Here is a 14880-nt window from a genome sequence, read left to right as displayed (position 1 = left end):
CTTAAGTCATCTAAATAGAATCAGACATCACTTACTGAAGAGGCTTCAAACATATAGCATCTGCAAAAACTGTATGTAATCATACGTCTAGGTGCCTTACTGCTATTTCTGACAAGATTGCACATAAACAAAGCAATCTTGGCTCAAGGGAAATAGGCACAAACATTCATGAGAGGAGACTTTCTGAGCAATGATAACATGATTAATCTACTTAAGAGCTTTATATAGTAGTACATGTCAATTTATAGAAAGGTTCTAAGAAAATAAGTTACTTAACTGTAACTGTAGTTCCCCAGTATTGGAATCTTTCATAGATTCACATGCTCGAATCCTTTGCTGTCATCCAGTTGGGAGTCCCCAGTATTCTAGAAAAGCAATGTCTCAATAGAAATGTACCTTGTAGGCACTAGGCCTTTTAGTTTAGCACCATATCTCAGTCATTGTTTAAAAAAAAAAAAAAGGACCCAACTTAAGAGTTAACCAATCAGGACACGCCACCCTTTAGAACCCTCCTGAGAGAAGCTGCTTTCCCCTCAGACGTTCTGAACACTAGTGCGTACATGTGGTATAACACTGAGGGAAATAAAGGTGAGCTTCTCTGGGGAGGTGGGTGGGTCACATGTGAATCTAACATGGGTATCTAACTTATTTTCTTACTCCAGTGTTGGAACTTTCATAGATTCACATGTTTGATTCAGAATAGCAAGCAGTAATAAACACTTTTTTTTATAGAAGATATAAAGAGGTTGGAAAGGCAAACCATTACATAGGCAGAAGTAAAACATGTAGAGAAAAATGTGTGTAAACCATTATAGCACATGGTGGGAAGAAAGAACTGGCTCACATTTATTGAAAGATTTCTCAGTACCACCTGTCCTACAGCTGCATCTTTGAGGGTTTCTGTATCCAAGTAGTAGTGCTATGTGAAGGTGTGTGCATTTTTCCATATTGCTGCATGGAAGATGTTAGGCAACAATACTCCTGCAAACAATGCCATGGATGTGGAGCTGGCACTTGTAGAATGTGCAGGCACTTAAGAGTTCAAAGGCCGGCCTGCCTTTTGATGACAATGAACAATTGCACTGGACACCATCTAGATATGGTTTGTTTTGTCACAGGACAACCTCTCCTAGGAGCACTGTAAGCTACAAAGCTGATTTCCTTTCCTGAAGGATTTAGTCCTGTCCAAATAGAACCTTAAGTACCTTTTGAGATCTAATGAGTGGAGGGCTCGCTCGGCTATAGTTTGAGGGGTTGGGAAGAATTATTTAAGGATTACAGGTTCATTGAGATGAAGTCCGAGGGAACTTTAGGAAATAATTTTGGGTTACTACGTAAAATGACCCTGTTTCCTCTGAATTGGAGAAATGGTTGCTCGATGGTAAAAGCCTGAATCTTGCTGACCCAACATGCGGACGCAAACGCAAGGAGAGCCACATTGCGCGTGGAGAGCCACCTAGCCTTAACCCCCCTGCGCTTTACGGATGGACTAAAATGGATTTTTCATCAACTGGCCTAATACTGTGTTGAGCTGCCATGTCAGAGGAGGGGCTCTGACTGGTGGAAATGTTCTAAACAACCCTTTTAGAAATTACTTAATTCTTTCGGGCCACAAAGAGGGTTTTGTTGGATGACCTCCAGAACCGGGAAATGGCTGCAAGATATACGTACAGTGTCAACTGCAACAGATAGAGCAAGATATTTTCTGGAGACGAGGAGATAGGATGTACCTTTAGCAGTTCTACACCATAGGGAGAATCTTCTCCACTTCAGGCGGCTTGTACTTTTTGTACTGGCTGGTCACACCCTGGCAAAAATATCCCTGTAATCTTTGGGAATGTTTAATTGACCAAATTCTTGGAACCCAGGAGCCAGGCTGATAAGTTGAAAGATCTAGGATCCGGATGGTGCACATGCCTCTGGTTCATAGTTAGTAACGATGGGATTGGCTTGATTCTGATGGGAGGACATATTGATAGTAGGAGAAGCTCTGTGTACCAGTGCTGAAGTGGTCATGCAGGGGTTTTCAGTATGATCTGACAGAGCTCGGTCTTCATCTTGCTGAGTACTCTTGGAAGGAGAGGAATTAGAGGAAAGGCATGAGCAAATATGTAAGACCATGCAATCGCAAATGCACCCTCCTCCTCCCCACCCCCCACAGCCCGTTGGTGATGCCAGCTTGCAAAGAACTGGCATTTGACAGTCCAGGCAGTCGAGAAGAGATCCAGGTTCAGGTTCCCCTACTGGAGAAATATACAGTCCAGGGTATTCTGGTCCAATTCTCACTCCTGACAAGTTGTTGTCAGCCTGCTCAAGGTGGCGTTATGATGTCTTGGCACATGTTCTGCTCTTATGTGTAGTGAGTGGGGAAAAAACCATGCCCAAATTGATGGGCTTCCTGAGACAGTAGGTGAGAGAGTTCCTCCCTGCTCGTTTATGTAGTGCATTGTCGTTGTGTTTCTGTTCTGACAAGCACCGAAGATATCTGGATTCTGGGAAGGAAGGCTTGTAGTGCCAGATATACTTTATTGTCCTTAACTCCAGAAGACTAATGTGAAGCCATGATGTGAAGGAGGCCACTAGCTGCTGGCCTGAAGGTCCTGCAGGTAAGCTCCCCATCCGTACAGTGATGCATGTGTTGCAATGACCAGTGAGGAGGCTTAAGTTAAAAACTGGAGGCCCACTGAGAGGTTTGTAGGGCTTGTCCACCAGTTTAAAGACTTGCCCATGAGCGGTGTTACTGGAATAATATCCTCGACGGACCATGTCATTTGTTTCCACTGTATATCCAGTGCTTCCTGAAGGAGGTGCACCTGCAGACAGTACGGTATGAGATGGATACAAGTGGACATCATCTTGAGGATAGAATTGTAATGGCGAACTAAAAGTGACTTTCTTTTTTGTATCTGTGTTGCTGGGGTTGTTCATTTTTTTCGTCTCTCTAATGTGGGGTAGGCCTTGGTAAGGCTGGTATCCAGTAAGGCTCCCAGGACGGATATTCTCCTTGATGGTTGGAGCGCTGACTTTTCTTGGTTGAGAGCGAGGCCTAACTCCTTGAAGAGGTGTAAGGTTGCTCTGATGGACACCTTTACTGACTGGGTATTGGGAGCATTCACTAACCAGTCGTCAAGATAGACGAAGACATGGTGCCTTAGTTGCCTGAGGTAAGCAGCAACTGTTGGTAGGCATTTGGTAAAGATGAGAGGAGTAGACTTGAGACCAAAGGGCAAAACCTGAATTGAAAATGTTTGACGGCTACCGTGAACCTTAGGATGGTTCTCAGATGGATTTATACGTGAAAGTAGGCATCCTGGAGGTCAAGGGAGGCCATAAAATCTTCCTTGTTTAGGAGCTCATACGAAACAATTGCTTCTAGAGTTACTTATTGATTTCCGTAAGTCGGGAATTGGTCTCCCTTGTCATGACATCTTTCAGATTAAAAAGAAACGGGAGTAGAAAACGTTTTCTTTTTGGGAGCTTGGAACTCCTATCGCTCCTTTTTGCAACATGGTCTCTACTTCCAATTTAAGCAAATGCAGATATTTTCGCGCTTTTAGTAAAGGTGGTGTTATGCATGGTGTTTGTACAAATTGCAGAAGGAGCTCAAATTGTTTTATGTTGAGGACCTATTGGTCAGCCTTTATCTGTCTCCAATGATGGAGGTGGTCGGACAGTCTCTCTGTAACCTTTGACGGGGAAGAATGAGTGGTAGCTAGCTTCAGGATGCAGTTATTGTCTGTAGGAGGTATCCTTGCCCTGCCTTCCAGGCTTTCCTCTGGGTGAGGAGGCTCTATTGAATGCAGTTGAAGGTGGTTGTCTCTGATGGTACTGAGACCCAATATGCTGAGCATTAGAGGCGTATACTGGGTATCGATACTGCTGATATCCTCTATGAAATGAGGGTTGACCTCTTTCTCTGATGCCATGAAAAAGCACCTTTCTTTCTTGCAGTGTGCCTAGCAATCTAGCAGTACCTGTATCAGATATGATAGTTTGGAGGGCATCATGAACACGTTTCCAAAACAAAGTCTCCCCGTCTGAAATTAGTAGCCTTAACCCCCCTTGGCGGCACGAATTGCTGATCCAGCAAGTTGCCTGAAACCGGTGAAGGCACTATCAAATGTGCAGTCTATAATCTCTGAGGAAAATGTTGGCCCTTCAACCGTACTTTCTTTGCCTCCCCTCAGGTGTCTTCAGGAAGGTCTTTCAAATATTGAGCTATATAGGACCATAGCTGTCTATCTTATTTTACAAGGATCCCTTACAGTGACAGCGGACACTGACGAAAAACGTTTGTCGATGTTATCAAGATTTCTGCCATCTTTATCAGGTGGTGCAGTCAGAGGTGTGGAGGGAATTCGAGACTGGCGCTGCACTACCTGTGAGATAACTGAATCAGGCTTCAGATGACCTGTTAAGCAGGCAGGAGCATCTTCTGGGGCTTTGTATGCTTTTGTCAAATTTAGGCAACACTGTAGGTACTGTAGCAGGATTGTGCATACTCTTGAAGCCCTGACTCCACACATGATCAAGAATAGGAACAGCCCTGATTGTTTGTCTATAGGGTTCTTTGAAATTGTAAAGAAAACAGTCTTGTTGTGCGGCAGGCATAGGCAGTTCAAAACATGTGGCCACTCTTTCTATGGGGTGGGGAAACCTACTATATTCTCTGGAAGTGAATCTACTTGAGGTGGTATCAGAGATGCTGGTGTAGGCAAGATGTAATCGTCCCACTCATCTTGATGGGTCTGAATCTCACCCTCTTCTCTTTCTTCCTCAGAGGATGTTGGGTCCTGTATTGGCACTGACAAAGGGGAAGTGTGGTTGGTAGCGGCGTTGCAGGCAAATGCTGTGGTTGAGGAGGGAGCCTGAAGGAGAGTATGGAATCTGAAGAGGTTGAGGGCTGCTGTGCAAGTGTGGATACTGGAGGAAAACATGGTTTGTAATCTACTAACACCAACTGCAAATCTGAAATCAGGGCTGAAGGAAGACATACTATGTCTGGTAGGTATTGTTGAGGTTGCTGGTATCATTGCTGATCATAATATTCTTCATCTTCTGAGTATTCTTAACACTTTACATGTAGTTAGGATGGGCTTCTTGCCGCTCCATAAAGGCCATCTTCAACCGAATCGTCATCATCCAAAAGGTAGGCTCGTAGATGTTTTGAAACCTTGCTTGGTGACATTATAGATGGGGTTAAATGTGTCTAAGAGTTTTCAGTCTTATTTGGGGTATCAACTATGTCAACGAGAATAGAGGCAGTGGGGTGGGTCTATGACTCTTAGTCAGTGTGGTAATTGCCATCGACTTGTAGCAGTCACTCGACGTAAGGTCAACTGTAGTATGAAGAGTGGTCATCAACAGTGGCAGCGTTGACAAGAGTACCATCAACGGTAGCACTGCTGATGGGAGCATCGCCAATGGGAGAGCTGTCGGAAGGTCGTCGACAAAAGTGCCGCCAACGGGAGCACCACTGACAAGACTGCTGTTGACCAGATGTGTCATCGACGCCTGGGTTGAGGGTGATGATGTAGGTATTGTTGATGGCAGAGATGAAAGAGCTGTTGACAAAGACTTCATCGATACGGGGGTTTCCGCAGTTGACAGTGACAGTGGTGACGGTAGAAGTCCTCGATGGCGATACCGTTGATGATACGTCCATTGACAGTGCGGAAGCTGGTTTTTAAAAAACATGTTTAACCTGCGTTGGTGGCATTGGGGGCTCGGAGGTGGATTTCTGCCTGGATTTTGAGGATGACTCAGTCTTTTTACGCTTCTGTGACTGCAAGAAAGCACGATTGTGAGACAATTTGGAAAGGCTGTGAAGTCTTTAAGAGCCCTCAGAAAACTTTTTGGTTGCCTTTAGTGGAGGTTGTTAAGAGGCAGGAGATACAGCCATCTCCCTAACTTGCTTGACCGGCATCCTAGAGTACGAAGAAAAGGATGATTCACTCACCTCATCGGAGACAGGGTTGTCTAGATTTTAGTTTCTGCAGCCAAAGGAGAAAGCACTCTTCACGGTCCTTTAATGTCTTGGTAGAAAATGTGTGACATACTTTGCAGTCTCTTGTCTTGTGCTCCAGGTAAAGCCATTATATGTAGTCCTTGTATGGATTGTCTATATGTAGCCTCTTTTTCCTGCAGATGCCACAAAGTCTAAAAAGCCCCCTTTTAGGTGTCTGACACAATGGACGTCAGGTTGAAGCACCAGGCTGAATCGAATTCATTTCTTTGAGAAAGGTCCCTTTTTAAAAATGACTGTGATATGTTACTAAACTAAAAGGCCTATGGCCTACACAGTATATGTCTACTGGGACATTGCTCTACTAGAATACTAGGGACTCCAATCTCAACTACGGAGGATTCAAGCATGTGAATCTACGAAAGTTCCAATAATGGAGTAAGTATTAGGTTGATCAGCTTTGTGCAATAGCTACCAAAATGTGAAATAATTGTCAAATGAAAATAGGTAAAGGGCCTGATTACAACCTTGGCGGAGGGGCTTACTCCTAGCCAAACATGTTGGACATCCAGTTTACTGTTTTGCAAGTTCAATAGAATATAATGGAAGTTTTAATATGGCAGACGGAATATCTGTCACATTTGGGATGGAGTAATCCCCTCCACCAAGGTCTTAATCATGCCCACAGTGTGTTAAGTTCCTACTGTCATCTCTAAGTCACAGCGCTGGTTGCTGAAGGAATTCAGCAGAAAGCCAGATTGAAATGTTCAGCCTTCTACAGTTTTATGAACCAAAACAGGTTGGTTATGCTCACAGGCTAGGCTTTAATGTACTCCAGACACTACTTTGGACAAACCATAATTTACCTAACTATTCTGTTTTGGCAATGTATGCAAGATAAGGTGCAAGTGGAACTATTATATGTTTCATGCTCTGGAGTAGTGAGGAGTCATTTTGCAACAGTGGAAAATGTGGTTTGAATAGGCCTTCTGGATGATTCAGAACTATGCATTTTAACCCAACTGTTTCATTTACAGAAATTATACATCTGGAAATGGTGCCTTGGAGGCCCTCTTGCCCCTCAGATTCAGGTGATGTTTTAGAGAAGCATGGAGAGTCTGAACTCTGTGGGGGTTGTTTAGGAGATTAACTGGCCGTAGCGGTGATCTCTCTGAAGGGGAGGGGCGAAAATGAGTACAATCAAAGGGTGTTTCCCATTCCTTGTCCTGATGATGACCCTGCCATAATAAATTTAGATGGTCGAAACGGTGAGACAATAATCGTGTACTATATTTATGTAATTCAGGAACCTACAACTCTATGCTAGAGTTTGGATCAAACAAACATGCATTGTCTAGAGTTAGTATTTATGCATTTATTCTATAGCACCAACACACTTTCTAATTACTTACCTCACTTTCACTATACAGTTGTGTCATATGGGAAAACCACCTTAAATACCAAATTTATATGATAACAGAGCTCCATGAGGATGTTTACCTTTGAATTATAAATGCTATGTATTTGAATAAAATGTTTTCAAGTAAAAACAATACAATGATGGTTATTTGCTAGTTTTCCATGGAAGTTGAGGTATGTCTCTGAAGCAGCGGCACTCCTGCAGGCAGCTTTTGGGTTTGTTCCAGAGTCCTAGTGGCCTCCTGCTGGGGCTGGGAGGTGGTCACAGATACTGGTGACAGTCTCAAGTAGACTGGATCCCCTGGGCGATGGACAAAGGCTCAGTGGCCCTCTCCTGGCATTCAGGATTTAAAGACATGGGCGACATCCCACAGTCGCAGGGGCAGTGGGCAATGACCCAAACAGTCCAAATGGTCCCCTGCTGGCACTCAGGGATCACAGACACGGGTGAAGGCCCCACTGAGATTTATTACCCTGGATGACAACCCATAACTTCAGACAGCTTATCGCACACCGGTCCCAACTAGAACAGATGCCCCACTGACTGCTCACCTGGATACACACATCAGGATCCCCGCTGGGCCTAGCTATACCCAGACTCTCTCCTCCTCCTCACTGGGTAGAAATGACTTGCTAGGAAGGCAAAGGGTTGGTTCACTAGGAACAGGGCAAGTGTTCTTGACTCCTGGTCCATCACTTAAGTGGGAGACTGGCAGACCTTAATCCTAAATCCTGGCGATCTTCCCTCTCCTGATAAGGTGATGTTTCACAAAGCATGGCTCTCCTGCTTCCACTTATATAGCCAAACTCCACGACATACATGATTTCGTGCCTGGCCTTTGAAATTCAAGAAGGTGCTCACCTCTTTGCTTTGCCCTTTGTCAAATGTTAGTCTGCCACAGCAGGAATGACTCCAATTCTGTGTGACCCACAACACAGGCCAATGAGTAACCAGGCATCACTTCTAGTAGGCAGTTTCTACTGAAATATGTCCATAAATATTGAGAGGACTAAGCCTTCCTCTATCAAAATTCGCTGGTAGAGCCAACTTCATCAGTCCCACCATTCCCCTGACAATGATCCCAAGCCCTGCTGACCACTAACTCTTTCTGGAATCAAAAAGCCCTTTGATGTGCACAGAGGATGCTTTGCTTCTCTCGCCTGCAGTGTGAGTCCCCGCCACAGTTCTCAGGAATGTCACCAATACACATATCGTGTGGGGATTACAGTCTGCATCACTTCAGCCTCTCTAACACCCGGGCTTTCAAAACAGACCCCTCAGGTATCCATTTAATATAACAACCACAGACAAACACATGAAACCCAGCATGCTGATGCAAGAATGGCACACTATCTGGCACTACACGCAGCCCAAGTGTGAGTTAAGTGCACAGCCAAGGAACTTTACCCGAGTGGGCAAGTACGACCCACTTCAGTGACACAGGTAAAAAGTACTGTTCACATTAGTGCTTAAACTTGACACAAAACTGGTATGCGGTCAACACCGTGCCACTTAACTTCAGGTAACGGCAACAGCCCTCTACTTTCACAAGAGTAGCACCTGGTGCACCCCACAAATGTCTAAGCAGACAGCATTACTTAAAATGTCTAGGTCATGGTGCACACACAATACTTGGTACTGATCAAAAATCAAAACCAGGGATCCAGATATCAATGCAGCTGGGCTCTCAGGAAAGGGGTGCATGTCAGTCACGATGCAGGGAACTTTGTCATTCCAACAATGTTAACTGGAGCCCTTTTCTAAATGAAAAATAAATGTAATAAGGGCACCTCAAGAATTTATATGACAGCAAAAACTGTTTGTTTTTCTACATAAGAGCATTTTTCTCTTGCAAGGCTTTGCCCATATGTACGTATATACATTTCATGCAAATACTTAAGAAAAAGCTCTCAGACCCAGAGCGTGGGTGGGACAATTCAGTGCTTCTGACCACTAATGAGGTGTCTCTGGAAGAGATCCACAACTCATGGTTTAGCTGTGCTTTTACATTGAATTTCATTAGTTTTTATAAACTATCCTTTATTTCCAACCTCCTGAGGAAACGACATTTGACCATGTGCAACAGGGGTTGAGGACACGCCCAACTGCTGATGTCATGCAACCTGTGGAGCATGCAGCCATTTGCCATGCACAGTTGTAGTGCAGCCAAACTCCAGCAGCACACTTCCCTGTGTCCAGCCCCACAGCACAGATTCTTTGCCTATCAACTCGCCTTCCACTCAATCCCAGGCTTTCAGACACTCCCATAGCAGGGTTTGGTGTAGGACCTTACCGCTCCTTCCAACCCCGTGCTATCAGCCCAAACCAAATCCACATCTCTGTCTCCCTACACAACATGCTGTCTTTCTATTTATTGTTAAGCCCTTGTGATACTCTCAAGTATCATGTGACTTTTTTTTTAAATGCCAGGCAAATCAACTATGTAAAATGGCGCACCTGTGATCTTCTTTTTACTTGTGTGTTGTGTTTTTTCTGAGCTTTTTCCTGGTACAGTATGTATGTTTTTAATGCTTCTGGGTTCCTCCCTGCACTTCCCTGGAGTCCGCTACCTCCAAGGTGGCCAACCATGGCTGTGCATAATCGAGACTCTGACCTGACCAAATGTCAGAAACCTTCTCCAGCCAATCACATATCTCAAAACATTTTAAAATGTGATTGGCAAGTGTTTTTCGACTCACGAGGTAACATGGCAGCTAAATACAGAACATTTAACCTTTTAAAGTCTGCTCAGTAACGTTTTCAAAATCTTATAACTCAAAAACGACTGAAATGGTTTACAACCAAGCAACAATAGCATGGTTTCTGAGTAAAGTTCTACTTCCATGTCAAGTGTGGTTTAGATCCTGTCAGCGGCCCAACATGTAGGTGCAAACCAAATTTCCCATGGGAGGCAAAATAGGAAAAAAAAATTCTCAGCCCCTTCTTTAACTATTTCCCTATACAGATCTTTATGAAACAATGCGGGCAGAACCTTAGCTGAATAAGCTAATCGCATGCCAAGATTCAAGCAAATCTGACACTGTGTACAATATAAGTATATTATAAAAGGGACGATAAAACAGTTATTTTTTAGTTGGAGTTTTCATATTACAGGCATTTTTTTTCTTAACTCTGGAGCCGTTCAAAGAATCTGCGTGAAACTTTCCAACAACAGAGTTCATCGACTTTGGGTCCTTCATGGCAACTGTCGTACAGATCTACCAAGTGTAGAGCCCCAAAAGTGTATGTTCCCATTTGAATTCTCATAAGTTATGACACAAAAGTGGCTTAACAGAATCCAGTTAACATAGTCCAGTGCATTAGAACTGGAGTGTGTAGGGCAACTCTGCTCATGCACGGGTGCCCTCACACACAAGAACCTGCACCCTGCACTTTGGACTGAAAGGGCCTACCATTGGGGAGACTTCCAGCGACCTGGTGTAGTGACCAGTAGTGAAACGGTGCATGCACCTTTTCATGCAGGCTGCAAATGGCAGGACTGCAGACAGTTTGCATAGGCTCCCATGGGCGGCATAATACATGCTGGAGCCCATGAAGGACCCCTGGTGTACCAATGCCCTGGGTACCCAAGTACCACATACTAGGAACTTACAAGAGTACACCAGTATGCCAATTGGGGGGTGTAAAGGGTACCAAATCAACCAAATTTAAAGGAGAGAGCACAATCACAGGGGTCCTGGTTAGCAGGATCTCAGTGAAAACAGTCTAAGCACCCTGATAGCAGGCAAAACATGGGGGTAACCATGCCAAAAAGAGTGACTTTCCAACAAGATGTAAAACAAAAAACTGCTGGAAAATTTACACCAAATCTGGTAGTATAGTAGAAGTTTACTCAAAAGTGTTCTTTTCATTCTTTGGCGGGAATCCTTTTAGCCTTTTTTGAGAAATTTACTTTTAAAGAGGTGCTTGGGGTGGTCATGAAGGAGTTAAAATAGGTATAGCATGAGTACTGAATTCCAGATATACTTGATTGATCAATTTAAAGGAAAGTAGTCAATCCTGGTTGGTTGGCTGACAACAACTTAAACAATATGGTATGGCTGTATGAATCAGGGACATGGCCCCTGAGAACTGAACATGGATTCAAAAATATATAAGGGGGACAGTCAGCATACGCTGTGGCAGGGGGTGGGAGGTGGGGTACCAAAGGGTCCCCACTTGTACTGGCTGGCCACAACAGACAAGAGGTTGTGGCTGCCATCACAGGACTTGGTATTATGATCTCCAATGAAATGAATTTTAGTGAATGCTAGGTTTTGAGGGTCAGAAATAACAAAACTTTAAATCATTTGTGGTGAAGTTAAACACATTTGAGAAATTCTGGTGACTTCTCAGGTGATTTTAAGATGTGGAAAAGGCTGAAATGGAGGGATATGATGCATCATCTTTTAGCGAAAACTTATGTCTATGTAAGAATAAAGTCTGATGTTCAAGGTCAAAGTCAAATTTTCACTTTATTCGATTTAAAATAGTAAATTATAAAAACAAATACAAAGTTCATTATTAGACTCTAAAAACAATACATCTGAATTCATCGGGTGGAGTGAAACCCCTGCTAAAAACCAAGATACATAATAACATACTGTATGATTATCTAAAAACTGAAGGTACAGTAAAGCAGGCCTCACTTGCTTAAAGTACAAGTTATTTACCTTCGGTAACGGACTATCTGGTAGAGACATATTCTGGTGACAGATTCCTTACTTTAGAATTTTCCCCCAGGCACCAGGCATCAGACTGGATCCAGACATTTTTCTTCTAGCAATACCCTTGCGCATCGGTCGACTCTGCAGGCGTTGTAGTCGCCGTGAGGAGGTCGGGAGTAGTACATAGACGCCGCCCTCACGCAGTAACGCCAGTTTCTTTTAACGACTTTCCACGCCAGAGTGCAGAGCCGCTAAGAACACTGAGATTGGTATTCCACAGCTAAGGGGGATCCGTGTCCCTAAAAATCAGTTCGCAAGTGGGGAGGATGTGTGGGCGGTAAGGAATCTGCAACTAGAATATGTCTCTACCAGATATTTGTACATCTGATAAGAGACTTCTAGTTGCAGATTCCTTACCTTAGAATAGATACCCAAGCAATGGTATCCTCAGTGGTGGGATGCGAACCAAGATCATACTAGAAAGTCCTGCAGGACCGAACAACCAAAGTAGCCATCAAGACGAACCGGACTATCCAGGCAGTAATGCTTAGCAATCGTGTGTAGGGATGCCCACGTAGCTGCCTGACAGATAGACAGGTCAGAAACACCACGTGCTAATGCAGTGGAAGCAGCAGTTGCTTGGGTGGAATGAGCACGCAACCCTTCAGGACGTTACTTCTTAGCCAAAGCGTAGCACATTTTGATGCAAAGAAGCACCCACTGAGACATGGTACGCTTTTGCACCGCCTTCCCTTTTTTCGCACCCACATAGCCAACGAAGAGTTGATTGTCCACCCGGAAATCTTTAGTACGATTGAGATAGAACGCCAACGCTCTTTTTGGGTCCAGACGGTGGGGTCTCCCCCTCCTCATGGGAAGGAATGGGGTGCGTAGAAGGTAGGCAAAGTGATGGACTGGCCTATATGAAATGGTGTAACCACCTTAGGAAGGAAGGAAGCTCCAGTGTGTAGCACTACCTTGTCAGGATGTAGCGACAAGTACGGAGGTTTAGAGGAAAGGGCCTGAAGCTCACTCACCCTGCAAGTTGAGGTGATAGCGACCAGAAAGACAGTTTTGAAGGTGAGGAGCCGCAAGGGACAATTATACATTGGCTCAAAGGGGGTACACATCAAATAAGTAAGTACAAGATTAAGGTCCCACTGAGGCATGATGAAAAGATTGGGAGGAAATAAATGGGTGAGCCCTTTTAGGAACCTACTCACAATAGGGGATTTAAAGAGTAAGGGCTGATCAGGTAGCCTAAGAAAGGCGGAAGTGGCAGATAAATACTGTAAAGAAATGCCTCCTTGACATGGTTACCTCCTGACTTTTTTGCCTTTGCCGATGCGAAGTCATGATTTGAAAGTGTGCTGGGACCCTGCTAACCAGGCCCCAGCACCAGTGTTCTTTCCCTAAACTGTACCTTTGTCCTCACAATTGGCACAACCCTGGCACTCAGGTAAGTCCCTTGTAACTGGTACCCCTGGTACCAAGGGCCCTGATGCCAGGAAAGGTCTCTAAGGGATGCAGCATGTCTTATGCCACCCTGGGGACCCCTCACTCAGCACATGCGCACTGCCTTCCTAGAGTGAAATACCTTTCATTTGAAGTATTACTTGTAAATCTTGAACCTGTGGTTCTTAAAATAAACTAAGAAAAGTTATTTTTCTATATAAAAACCGACTGGACTGGAATAAGCCTTTGAGTGTGTGTTCCTCATTTATTACCTGTGTGTGTACACTACCCTCGGATAAGCCTACTGCTCGACCACACTACCACAAAATAGAGCATTAGAACTATCTAATTTTGCCACTATCTTCTCTGTAAGGGGAAACCGAGGACTCTGTGCACACTATTTCTTACTTTGAAATAGTACATACAGAGCCAACTTCCTGCAAATACCCTCTAAGGGTGCCCAAAGCAGAGTCCTGCTGGGCTAAAGAAAGAATGAACAGAAGAACCCCGGATAGAGGGGCAGAAAGGGGATCAACAGATTTGTTGGTACCACCATGCCACAAATTTATTCCAACGACAGGCGTATACAGTTTTAGACGATGGACGCCTGGCTGCCAAGCTAACATTGCAGACTTTGGGTGGAAGGGCAAAAGCTGTCAACTGTTGCCGCTCAATCTCCACGCATGGAGGCGGAGACTGGACAGGTTCGGGTGCAGAACCGTCCCCTGTTGCTGCAACAGAAGATCCACCCGAAGAGGCAGTCTGAGTGGAGGATCAATGGACATGCTCAATAGCAATGGATACCACACTCTTCGAGCCCAGTCCAGAGCCACCAAGATGACTTCTTTATTTTCTTGAGAACTCTGAGAAGAACAGGGATAGGCAGGAAGGCGTAAAGGGGGCCGGAATTCTACTCAAGCCGTAAAGCGTCTCCGAGCGAGTGCGGCCTTGGAAACTCCAACGCGCAAAACAGCTGATATTGTGCATTCTCTGCGGAGGCGAACAGATCTAACCAAGGCTCTCCCTACTGCTGAAAGAGACCTTGTGCCACCTGCGGATGGAGACGCCATTCGTGATCGACTGTGCGTCGATGGCTGAGTTCGTCTGCTCTGGTGTTGAGGGAACCCACCAGATGTTGAACCATCCGGGTAATGCCCTGATGTTCCAGCCATGTCCAGAGTAGTACTGCCTCCTGACAAAGGGTACAGGACCCTATCCCACCTTGTTTGCTGGAGTACCACATGGAGGTAGTATTGTCAGTGAACACCTGCACCACTTTCCCTTTGAGAGAGGGAAGGAATGCTTTCAACGCAAGCCTGATCGCCCAGCGCTCCAGCAGATTTATATGGAGCCCCGATTCCGCCGGAGACCAG

General features: G+C 44.7%; 1 protein-coding gene across 5 annotated transcripts in view; it reads right to left on the bottom strand.

Annotated features, from left to right (window-relative positions):
• The window catches only part of LOC138261016 (methyl-CpG-binding domain protein 1-like), a 1081642-nt gene that overhangs the window by 402952 nt on the left and 663810 nt on the right, over window positions 1–14880 (bottom strand). The gene's annotated exons all lie outside the window — the stretch shown is intronic.

Source organism: Pleurodeles waltl, chromosome 10, assembly GCF_031143425.1.
Source record: "Pleurodeles waltl isolate 20211129_DDA chromosome 10, aPleWal1.hap1.20221129, whole genome shotgun sequence".
NCBI classification, from domain to species: Eukaryota; Metazoa; Chordata; class Amphibia; order Caudata; family Salamandridae; genus Pleurodeles; species Pleurodeles waltl.
This window is presented reverse-complemented; position numbering and strand designations above follow the sequence as displayed.